The sequence below is a fragment of the Pteropus medius genome, unplaced genomic scaffold (genome assembly GCF_902729225.1).
Source record: "Pteropus medius unplaced genomic scaffold, Ma_sr-lr_union100, whole genome shotgun sequence".
NCBI classification, from domain to species: Eukaryota; Metazoa; Chordata; class Mammalia; order Chiroptera; family Pteropodidae; genus Pteropus; species Pteropus medius.
Window position 1 is genome coordinate 29720583 of NW_024340849.1, and position 12962 is coordinate 29733544.

At 36.2% G+C, this 12962-nt stretch overlaps 1 protein-coding gene across 17 annotated transcripts in view; it reads right to left on the reverse strand.

The window, feature by feature from the left end:
- Positions 1-12962, reverse strand: part of DTNA (dystrobrevin alpha) — a 334755-nt gene that overhangs the window by 179760 nt on the left and 142033 nt on the right. For all 17 annotated transcript variants that reach the window (XM_039843433.1, XM_039843483.1, XM_039843459.1 and 14 more), the window contains exon 2: positions 698-824. The gene's annotated coding sequence lies outside the window, so the exon portion shown is untranslated. The remainder of the gene's footprint in view (positions 1-697; positions 825-12962) is intronic.

Here is a 12962-nt window from a genome sequence, read left to right on the forward strand (position 1 = left end):
CTGTGAAATGACAACGGCATATTGCGAACTAATTGTAAAGCAACAATTTGTAGGCTCGTGTCTTTTGCAGCATGGAAGAGTAATTATGTATGATGATAGAAAAATATTTATCCAGCCATTTTATGACCAGGTAAAACAAAACAATATATGTGAGCATGTGTGTGCTCTTAATTGTACTCAGGAGTTAGAAACTGCACCTAACCTAAACCATGCCCTCATTTAATTTAAGCATTATAAAACCTCCTCATGAGCAGCCTCTGAAAAGTTAGCCTTTTCTCACACACAGACTGTTAATAATTAAACTGTCATTACCACCATGAAAATTTCCTCTAGTTTATGCCATTAAAACAGGGTTTTGTCTCGTTTTGGCTTACTACCCTGAAATTAAATGCATTAATATGTTTTAAAAATTAGATGGCCGTTAACATAGAATGAAGTACTAGGGCATTTGTTTGATAGAAACCAGGAAGCAATGTTGAGGCCATCGCTACATCTCACGCTTCATACTTCAGATGGTTTCTGAAAATAATAAAAAATAAACAAAGGCACAGAAACTAAGTCTTTCACTCTCTGGCACCTCACTAAGTACAAAACGTAGATAATATTTAACCCATTTTCTTTTCATGCAAGGAGAGAAGCACTTTAAAGGAAAAGGGCTCTTTGTCCATCTTAAGTTCTTTGTCTCAGACACACTCACCTAAAATTCAATGAAGAAACAGCATGAACTTTCCAAAACCATCTATCTTTTCTCTGAAATGGCAGTTGACTATGGCATTTAAAGACTTCCCAAGCACTTCATCCAGGGACTGGTAAATTCTATTTATCTGCAATGAGAAAAAAGACTTTTATTTAGTTAAGCAACTCACACTTACATGTTTATTATAGAAACAGGAAGCAGAACAGGCAGATCTAGAGCATAATACTCAACTCAGAATCTTGGTTTTCATTTACTATAAAATATATTAGGAAAACGGACATTGTGCCAGAAGTTTTTTACAGATGAGGATGGTGAAGCCCAGAGGGGTAAAGTGACTGTGCAAGATTAAGCAGCTGGCTAGTGACAGAGAGTGGCCTTGAACCCTGGGCTTCTAACCTAACTCTGTGTTTTAAGTTGATTAAAAACCCAGAAGCAGAAAAATATGGAATCTTCTATGTTTTCCAAGTAGATAATTTTCTAGAATACTGTATCACCATAATTTCTACTAAAGCCAAGGAAGTTAAAGTTGAATCAGTTTCCTAGACCAGCATTTCCTCTTCTGGTTTAAGTTTGAGCAGCCAGAAGTAGATATCCGTATGATTTATTATGTTGTATAGTAATAACATAAATAGTAAATAGTTCGTAAAACTGTTATGTTTCTTAACGAAGCTGAACAATTTTATAAGCTTTTGCCTTCTGGAAAAAAATTACAGATGAGAACTGAAAGAGACTGTAGTTTCCAATGCATAGATTCCCTGTCCCTCTGCTTGGTAGTGACCCAGCCACCCTGCTCACCACCTCCCATCAGCTAGTCTTTCCCACCACTCTCTCTTCCTCTTTCTCTGTCCCTTTCCTTTTTGCCAACACACAAGCTGGTGTTACTTTCCCAGGGGCTAGATGGCTGGAAGCAGAGAAATCTGAAGCACAGGGAATTCCATGTTAAGATGAAGGAAAAGAATGGGGTGTAGAGGGGAATCACAGAAAATAAAGGGGAGAAGGCTTCTGCTGGCAGTGGGGGTGGAAAAAGAAGAGACAGAAGGAGCCTAGCTCCGCGCCCTGGGTGGAGCAAAGGTGCTCTCTGTCTCTAGCTCCATGCTGTGCTTTCCTCCGCCAATTATTTTCTTTAACCAAGGTTATTTAAACTGATTACGACAATTATTTAGCTTCATGGCTTCGGGCAACCTATAATTTTAGGTTCATAGAGAAAATTCTGTGCAATAACTCCCTCTGCCTCTAATCCAAGTTCTCGGATATATTCATTATTGCATGAGATTTATTTAACAGCAGATAAAGAAGTTTTCATGACACAATTAACCTTGTTCTGCCATATTAGAATCCAACCATCCTTCCTTGTATTTAGATTCTAGGTACATACATGTATTTGGAATTCTTAGAATTAAAGATATTATTACAATGGTAGTACTTTCAGATATCTTTTCTTTTCATAAAGTACATACTACTTTTTAAAAATTGAGGTTCACATAAATTAGACCTATGCATCTTGGAAAAAATTATATATTAAAAATATTATCTCCCCTCTCACGAATTCAGCTCTCCAAGCCATTGCATCAGAAAATACATGAAAAACCTTACAAATCTTATATATATATGTTTATTTATAAAGTAACAAAGTTATATATAAAGTTCATACACATAGATAAACTTAGAGCCAACCATATTTGGCAATATAGTTGTTCAAGAAATCCTTTGGTATTGGCCTAGAGACATCTTAATATCATGCTACCGGTTGCTGCCCCTCTACCTGGTAATTTTGGGAAGGATGTTTTGCATTTTAGTTTTTTTGCCCGGTTCCCACAGACTACAACAGACTGGGAGGAAGATGAGACAAGGCTGAAGTAGAGACTCTATGTTAAAGTACCCCACAGGGTGGCTCGGGTTGCACACCTTAACTGGGACCTATGACTCCAGTAAACGTTGCAACTTGGATAGTATCTTGATTGTAAGCCGGCTTTAGTTTTTGCTCTTCTTCCTTCACCAAGACGTGGCCTCTATTTCAACCTGTTTCTCACAGGCAGTAATCAAAAGCAGTTGCCTAATCTGGAGGCAGCTCTATCCCTAGCCCTCCTGGCTTCTGTCTACTGGGACATTTGGCAAAATCTAGAGACATTTTCTGTGGAGGGAGTGTAGCTGCAACTGGCACTTAGTAGGTAAAGGTCAGGGATGCTGGTGGACATCCTATAGGACAGCTCCCCACGAAAAGTAATTATCCAGTCCGAAATGACAGCAGTGCATAAGTTAGAAACCCTGGATTGTTCAAGTCCCTATAATTCCTTATACCATCCTATAATTTTACTACAGGTCCCATCCAGACCTCTGGCCTACTTCCTCTTCTGAAGCCTGTTCCAACTCTACAGCACATCAAGCTCCTACCTGCACATCCCAGCTCTACTATTAGAACTACTTTCTATACCCAGACCTTGGTGTTTCCACACCACCCACCGAGTTCCTTTACTGGAGCACACATTACCATGTACAACTGCCATAAATTTTCTTCTCTCTCTCAGTGTGTGCAACTGGAGGGCAAGGATTGGCTTATTTATTTCTTCATCATCTTTAATAAGTCATCTTTAATGATGAATAATCCTCACTGAATGTTTATTTGATTAATGGTGGAATAAGTAGCAAACACGAAGCTCAGTATTTTCTTACTTGGTTCCTACAGAGAGTAGTGGTATAAACGTATTCGGGTCATTTCACCAGATTATTAGTTACTGGCCTAAGAATGTCAAAGTGGCTTAGGAAGCTATGGCAAAGTGGTTTTGGAACGGTGGCCTTTGGACTAAATTCAGAAGCAAGGATATTAGGTCAGAGTCAGGGAGAGGACAGCTGGGAGATGAGCCTGTCTGCTTTAAGGCTGGAGACAGAATGCTCAGGGAAACCTGGTCAGCCTCTCTGTTCTAAGATTTGTTCTTGTTGACACAGAGCTCAGCCTGAGCACCAGGAAGGTCTTGGATGTCTGAACATATTTCCTATTAAGGGCATAGATTGTTACTTCAAGCTCCTAGGATAAAGAGGCTGTAGCATTGGGACAGCTCAGCTGTGCAGACCCAGTGTGGCCCATCGCAGAAGGGCAAAACTGCACAGTCTGGGGGACCCTGCTGCCAGGAATTCTGGGCGCCAAGGGAAGTGCTGTTGAGATGGGCTCCATCTGCTCTGTGCTATTCAGCCACCTATATTTCTGTGAAGTTTTTAAGTCTTTGGCCAAATAATCGGGGAAATTAATCTGATCTCAGAGGGAGCTATGCTTCTGTAATTCCTTTCCATCAAATTATAGCCCAAGGATAGCAGAAACATCAGCTGTACTTTACAATTCTACAAACTAGGTACCTATCCAGGGAAAGCAGAGTCACGGCCTGCCTCACTTTTCAGTCACCTACTTTAATATTCCCTGTAATATATAACAGGACCGCAAGACGATACTTGAGCTAGTGAAAGACAGTAGCAGAGTACTGTGTTTCGCTTTTGATATTTCACTAATAGACAGATAAAAAAAATCATACTTCATCACTTAGGTTAAAATAAGATAAAGCAGAGAGAACAATAACATTTGGACAAAATAGCTGTCAGAAGGAACGAACATATACATTCAGCCCTGAATGTAGAATATTTTTACACCATAAAGCTAGAGCCCTGCTGACATTCAGAAACGCTTAAGAAAAAATATGGTGACTTGCCTGTCAACATCGGTTTAGCTGGGTACTCAGTCAACTCTTTAAAAGTGCTGAGAAGCAAGTAGGTGGTTTATAAAGGATTTCTCAGCTCTGTTTCCTACATGGATTTTTTTTTTTTTAGAGGCAATACCTTTGTGTTTCTTTTTGTTGCATCTTACTATAAGGTTAAGGCAGTTGCTAACCCAAATGATACTTGCATTTTAAAAGAACATTTTTTCCCCATGTTTAATGACTTGCCCAGCACCTACAGATGAGCTCACAGAGGAGCCCAATCGCTGAAAACTCACTTTTTTTTTCTTTTTCAAAGTAAGAAATGTAAAAACTATTAGCTACATATCAGTATTTATGAATAGGCAAGTTTAATTAAAAAATGGATCAAGAGATGACTGGAAACTTATGAAGTTGTTATTTTTAATCAAAGTAACTTTCCTTTTAGGAAATGTGGAAAATAAAATAAATTATAAAGAAAACTCCTATCATCCACATTCCTCTACCCAGAGACAGTTCCTATGAACCTATGAAGACTTTTTACACATTACTTCCAATTATATATACACATATATGTATATGTACACGCACATATACACAAATAATTTTAATGACCCTGAGGAATTATAAACTATATATATTTTTGTTTCAAGTTTTTTAAAAAACTCTTTGTGTCCTCTTATTATTAATAATCCATAAATATTCAGCATAAATACTTCCTCTTTTATGGTTATGAGATTATTTTATCAAACTTGCTAAATAAAAGATATGACTCATATGAAGATATGGGACCTACATAACCATCAAATGCTTCTTTAGTTTATTTATGTACTTCATACATACGCAATCACACAGAACACATTTTTGCTACATTTCAGGGTAAGGCAGTAGGTCATCATTTTATTTTATAGTAGTGATATTTGGTTGTAGAAACCTCTAGTGTACGAAACCCATGTATCCCAAAATATCAGAAAATAATCATTTTCTCAGAATACACTTTTAAAGAGAATGATTAACTCATTTTGTATCTTTTAAAATATACAATTGCAAAATCACTTAAACAATCACTACACTGAAGTTCTTAAGTTTTCTTAGGTGGAAATCTCTTTTTAATTCTTAAGTAGAACAATATGCAACCGAAACACAGTACAGGCCAAAACTACCCCGTAGGGGTGATCTCATTAAAACTTGAAACTCTCCATGTTGAAATTAATTCCAAGTGAGGCAGAAAGATTAACATATTTTTACTGACCAGGAAAAAAAAATGTTTACCCAAGTGTAGCCCTTTGTCTCTTGCAGCTCAGTACCCTTGCCAAATTGGTCATAAAGAATGATATTAAACTTTGAGGGTTAAATCAAAATGTGATGTGTCAAAGATTTATCCAATTAATTTTTTAAAGACAAATTTTTTTACTTAGCCACATGCAGGTATAGCATAGATTCTAGTGAAATTTCCCTGGTAATAAGTGACCATTCACGTCTTGCTGATGTTATATATTCATTCATTTGTTGAAGTGCTGATCGCTTCTAAGACATTAATGACACAATGTGATTTGATATAAGTGTGTCTGATTTTACCATGATGTAAAGAGCAAAACAAAAAAAAAAAGAGAGAAAGTAAGGAAGAAGGGAAGGTAGGAAGTCGTGACACTGGATTTAGGGGAGAAAAAAGCAAAAAAAAAAAAGTTTTCTAAGACTTTTACCAGTTACATTAAGAACATCAGAAATGGGAAGGATGGACAGGGGAGTAAATATTTGCATGCACAGTACCATACCTCCCCCAAACATCCTAAATTAAATTTTGTACTAAGCACATAGAATTCTACATTTTTTGAAAACATGACTTTTCTCTAATATGTATAAAACTTAATCAGAAAGCTCAGTCTTATAAAACAACATCTATGCTACTGTAGTGCTTATTTGGACACAACTTCAGTGACAAACTCTTTGGTATGAAAACCAGGTGTTTAATTTTTTTTTTTTGGCTTGCAATATATCTTGTATATTTTGTTTCCCCAGGAAAAAAATAGTTACATGTATAATATGGATGGGTGTTTTCTTAGACAGAGAAATGCTATTTTTGGAAATCATCAAGAGACAGAAGGATCTAATTCTGGGAATGAACATTTAGGCCTTGCCCTTCAGTGACGCATTTCTACCTTGACTGATGGCTTCAAATATGCCATATGCCTTGGTAACCACCTGAAGGTTACTGAAAGCCTGACTTACCATTTTTATCTGGCTCAGAGGAGATGAGAATCTTTTTTAAAAATGGAGATAAAAGATAGAGCCTTTAATTTGGCATCGGTAAGTCGCCATGCCAATTTAGAGTTAAAAATAAAAATGGTACTATACCCTGTATCATAGGTTCTCAAATATTTTGTTCTGAGGACCTCAATGATCTTTTGTTCATGTATGTTGCACCTATCAATATTTACCTTATTAGAACTGGCTTAGAAATTTAAAAAATTATTTACAAATTTATTTACATAATAATGATAAATTCATTAAATGGCACACAAATAATATCTATTTTTAATAAAATAGCAATGTTTTCCCAGCCCCCCATAAAAGGAGTGAGAAGTATAGCATAGTTTTACCTTTTTGGAAATCTGTTTAACGTCTGGCTTAATAGAAAGAAGGTAGCCGGATTTGGATAACTGCTTCTGCATTTAACCTATTGCAATATGTTGTTTTGGTTGAAGAATATGAAAGAAACTTCAAACTTACAATGATAGGTAGTTTGAAAAGGCAGAATATTTTAAAAGCCTTCAGATAATTGTGAAACAAATGGCTGTTTCTTAAAGGCGAGCTGCAATGTGGAATCTGGACCTTATCAATGAACTTTGCATGGTCGTTACATTAAAATCCATTATCCCACACTTTGTATAGATTTTTAAATTTTATGTTTTATTTTATAACATCATGAATCAGTCATAGGAAAATATTGGTTCACTGAGTTATGCAGATCTTTCAAATGTTGATACACTTCATTTTCAATGACAAAAAAAGTCATATTTGTTAATATCACCATCAATCTCATCAGAAAAATCTTTTAAGTACTGGGAAACTTTCAAGCTCACAATGGCAGATGCAAGTTTTCCAAAATTCTAATTTTTCTTTAACAGTTGGAATTTTATCTTTGTCAGAAAACACTGTTAAGTTTCCTCTGAAGTGACAGGCTCACTTCATTTATTTTCAAGGAAATCATTCCCAGATACCTGTCAGCCAATTGTTCTTCCAAGTAAACATGTTCTAAGAAAGAAGTGGCTAGCTCAGTTTGCACGCAAATCTTATTTCCAGACAACCATTGTCCCTCAGTAGTTTTACCCATCATTACTTTTATGTCAGTAGTGCAAATGTCCACATAGCAAAAATGCCAAATAACATATTAGAGTTACTAGTAAAATAGTTTCGACCTCAAGAACCCCCTGAAAGTGTCTTGGGGACTTCGCTTTGAGAACCATTACCCCGAAAGGAAAGGAATATAGTAAGGTGGTTGGGTGAAGGCTCTGAGGTTGAACAGAACCATTGGGAAATTTCTTCTTATTCTTGATTCAATCTCTGTGTGATAATGGGCAAGTTATGTAACTACTCCAAGCTCCATTTTCCATACCTCTAAAACAGAACTAAGAACAGCTCTTACCTCACAGAATTGTTCCAAGGATTAAAAGAGATCACTTAGTATAGTGCATGACCCACAGTAAACTCAACAGATGTCAACTATGATCATTAATATTTACATCATCGCTTCTTTTTGAGATCAAGAAGCAATGTGAGTAAATCATAACATCAGCTGTTTGTTGTAATCTGTTTATCTACACCAATCCAATTTTAGTTCTGCATTTCCTCTGTGAGTACAAACTACATGAAGATATGTGTTTTTCCTTCTATGTTGAATACAAAGATGGATTTTTGCCCCTTGTATGAGGATTTTGCAAATCCTTGCTTGCGTAGTCAGTCATGAGAGATAGTTCTTGGTAGTCAAGAGTTAGTGATGACAAATGAGAAGTGATATTTTGACCAGGACCCAACATCTCCCAACCCCTGATCTGCTGCCCGCATGTAGGGGAAGAGGATGTTGCCAGTGGGTTACACTACGACCAGGAAGCTAGATCATGAGGAGTCACAGGGACCCCTTTTGCCTAAGGCCTAGAACAAACGCAAGAACTGTCTTTTCCTAGAATGTTTACTCTTGACCTAATCACAGTCTTCTAGATTTTACTACTTGTGGAGAAAACTGAATTCAAGAAAATGGCCTTTAAGGATAAAAGGAGGAAAAAGGGTATTTTCCTCAATAAAAGGTGTGTGTGTGTGTGTGTGTGTGTGTGTGTGTGTGTACATGTGCACACACACGTACATATGTCTATGTGTATACTGCACTTTCACAGGCAGGAATTTAGCAGAGATCCTTAAGTTAGTGCTGGAAAACTCTAAGCTCATAGACCCATCTAACTGATGTTAATGTGGGAAATTGGTGATTATAAGTCAAAGAGACCCAGGCACGCTGCATATTTTACTCCTACGAATATTTTTTTACTGCCTCAAAGAAATACGCTCTCTATTATTTTCCATGAAATTATAAGAGGTTCACTTGGTCTATTTTTATTTTTACCACTTTGCTATTGACCTGAGTACGAAAACAAACGAACAAACAAACAGAAAAACAAAACAGCTCTGAACAACAAGGAAACAACGATGTAAACTTATTTATAAGTAACATGATACTTGGTCTCAGTGTTGGAAAAATAATAGGGAGTGGTAGTGATGGAGTTTCAATGAGTGTGCCTGTTTAAAGACAGCACCCCTCTTTCACTGTGCCACGTGGAGAGGCATGTACCCAGGATGGCCACATCTTCCTATTTTCCAGTTCGGGGTAGAAATCCAGGTTTTTACATGAAATCTTCAAATTTATAAATGTTGCCTCAAACTGTACAGGACAAACAAAATGTTGGCAGGGTCTGCAAGCTGCCAAATTTTGGATTTCTCCAAAGATATAATTTCATTTCCTGTCCATCTCATGGACCAAAAACCTTTTCACTTGACTCATCTCTATCACCACTCCTCAGGGGCATGAGGGTGGGAAAAGAGGATAGAGAGGAGCCTTGATCTCCCTCTAGTGGTTAAAAGTGCCAAAACAACTAGCTGAACACTCATTCATTGTTTATTTATTGAAAACTTTCATCTGAATAAAATTCACTAAAAACAGCAACACAGACTCTGGCTATTGTGTGTGAGACCTGAACCACATGGTAATTCTACTATAAGTTCACATTTGACTCTGAGATAATAGGCTACAGAAATAAGGAGCAGAGAAATCATCTCTAGTAAAGGCTTGAGACTTTGAAGACATGAGTTTTATCCCTAGTCACCAGGAAGAGAAGAATCTAAAAACTTGCACTAGAACAGAAGGCAGGGCCAGCAGTACATACTGGAAGATATATGTTGTGTTTTATGTGTATAGATAAGTACAGTGTGAAGGATCATCCTACCCACTAGCTAAAGCGGTATCTAGTAGTTACTGGCTAATTTGATCTCTATTTTAATTATTTAATAGTAGCTCAGCACTTATAATTAATGAAGAGCATCTTATATCCTTCTATTTAGAAGCTTAACTTGAGGAAAACATTTTTATAGTGAGAAATGGGATAAATCTTGAAATTCTGAAAAAAAAAATAGAATTTCAAACAGGTCACTAATCTAGAACTAATAAAGATTCTTGAGAAAGTTAAAAAATAGATCCCACGACAGCTTTGTTTCATCTGGATGCCCATGTTGTCTTAGAACACTGCCCCCAAGTATTATATGCTTATAGCTCAAATGTCAATTTTCAAGGATGGCTTCCTCTGTATACTCATTTCCTTGCTATTTTGACCTCCTTGACACAATCAGATAATTTAATGAACTAAAATACAACTGCTTTTAGAAGCTCAATACTTCATTATACTTTTGTTTTAAAAACTGTTTTTGAGTTGAGAATATGTCAGCAAAACCATCCCAAAGAATGTGGATGTTGTTACAAGGTCGGCTTTTCAGAAGCCCTGGGCAGCCAGTTATTGGCATTCTGTCAAACAATCACCAGGGGCAGCAGGGCCATTCGTGGGCGGTGAGTCAGCAGCTCTGACGACACTAAATACGGTAACCCATTAATGTGCATGATAATAGGTACACATGCTCCTTCAGAAAGCACTGGAGAGAGGAAATATTTTATTTTTCAGGTAAATTTAGAAGGAAATCCAGATAGGTCATTACAGCCCAGCTTTTAGTTTGTGCATATGTTCGTGTGTGTCTTTGTGTGTGTTAGAACCTAGATTAAAATATTTATACACGTGGACTTCTTCTGTAAAGAAAAACATATTCAGATTGGGAGCTGAAATAGCGGAAGGCAGGCATTTTAGATGGGATATTGTTGTGCTAAGGAGCCATGTTTCAGACACACGCTGTGCAATCTAATAGCAGTTGGCCACGTGTGGCCACTGAGCACTTGATATGTGCCTAATCCAAACTGAGACGTGCTGTAAGTGTAAAATACACACTGAATTTCAAAGACACAGTACAAAAAATTAGTAACATCTCATAAATAACTTTTTATATTGATTACATGCTGAAATGATAATGTTTTTGATATATTGAGTTAAGTAGAATATAGAAATTAATTTTACCTGTTTCTTATAATTTTTTAATGTGGCTACTGGAAAATTTTAAAGTACCTATGTGGTTCACATTATATTTCAATTGTACAGTGCTGTATTAGAAGAATATATTTAATATTTCATTCTAGTATCTCCTCTCCCCCTGCCACACACACACGTATGAAAGGGATAGGAAGGGGTCATGGTAGTTTAAAAACTCCATTTAAGGTGCTGATTTGAAGATACCAGTTCTGTATGCCAAAGAATGGGTACAACATGAGCCACAGCACTCAAAGACATCCTACCCTGAACAGCCAATAGGCCTCGGCATTGGGTCCAGGGGTGAAAGGGCATTTGTCATAGCTCATTTAATCCTGGCCATTTACTAACAATGAAAAGGCACTGCCAAAGATGCTGAGAAATATTTTTCTCCTTACCATTCTTATAGAAGAAAAAAATGAGCTCCGTAGAAGTGAATTGGTGAATAACTTCCAGAACTGTTCTGTTTGGTTTTAGAGTTGGATGCTCAAAAATATTTGACTATGGTAGTCAAAACTGTATCATAATATATTGGGTTAAAACTTTGACTTAATAAAGATTTTGATAACAGCAAAATCTAGACACTAATTTGGCTATTTGAATCAACTAATGGAAAAACATAATTTCTAGATATGACTGAATATTTTTTGGTTTTGGGTTTTTTTTTTTGGTTTTGAGTAGAATTTGGCACTAAATTATCCTGGATTATTACTAAATTAATCCTCCTGGATTCTGACTAGTGTTGAGAAGTTTCTAGCAGCCTTTCTCCAGAACCCTGCTGTGTGCGCCATGCTTTTTAGTTTCGGTCCTTGAATCAGATGCATCTCCCATTTCCTTTCAGCTTCTTCTAAGCTAACACCTACTTTAAAGACTTTGGAAGATGCCAGTTTGGAGTTCCAAAGTCACCCACCTCTTTTCCTTAAGTTATTCTTTCATCCATTTTAATTTTAACTATTGACTTTAATTTTTATGAGCACGGCTGGCAAACAAACAGCTGAGCAGAGCTTTCACTAATGGTGGCTGGGCCATTCTGATTGATTGTCTAATGGTGTATTCTAGCAATAAGAAGATGGCAGTGTTCCTAGCTCCTGAACTAGTTTGAAGAAAGGGTGAAATTCCTCAAATCTTTCTTCATTTAGAGTCATGCAATCTCTCTCCTCCTTCCCAAATAAATACCTATTTTTTCCTTCAAATTCAGAAATTCGAACAGGTCTCTGGGGACTTTTTTTTGGAGAATGGCTCATCATGCTCCCCTAAAATCTCTTTCTAATATTCTCTTTCTCTAAATGGAAAATGATATATGTGAAATCTAGTGCACTCATTTAAAGTTATAAAAATATTTTAGAGAAAAATAAACAGGTTTATAGTTAAATGATTTTTCATATATTTTCACACACACGGTTTCTTACCAAAAAAAAGTTGAGTATTACAGTATGAACATTTTCATAAGGGCTAAAAAGTAGATAAACATTTTTACCGCTCTTCAGGGTAATTGTTTTTTTAATTCTTTCAGTTTGGACAATGAAAGGAAACTGATTTATGCCACATTTCACTTTTTGACAAGTTTTTGTTTTTAAATCTAAATTCTTTACAAGCATTTCTGAGCAATACCAAAAGAAAAGCACCTATATTCGGAAAATATACAAAAGAAAGAAAAGTTTAAGGAAGCTAGGACAAGCTTCCAGCCATTTTCAGAACAGCAACTTTATATTATTTAATTCTAATGGTTGGGATTAAAAAGATGCTGAGCAAGACTATGCAAATATGGAAAGATTATGTAAAATAGACTAATGACTTAATTTCAATAAATATTTAGACAACTACATTACAGTATTAAACAAAACATTTCAACATTTAACAATTAAAATCTTACCTTCTCTTTATTCTAAATTTTATTACTGAGAAATATAATAA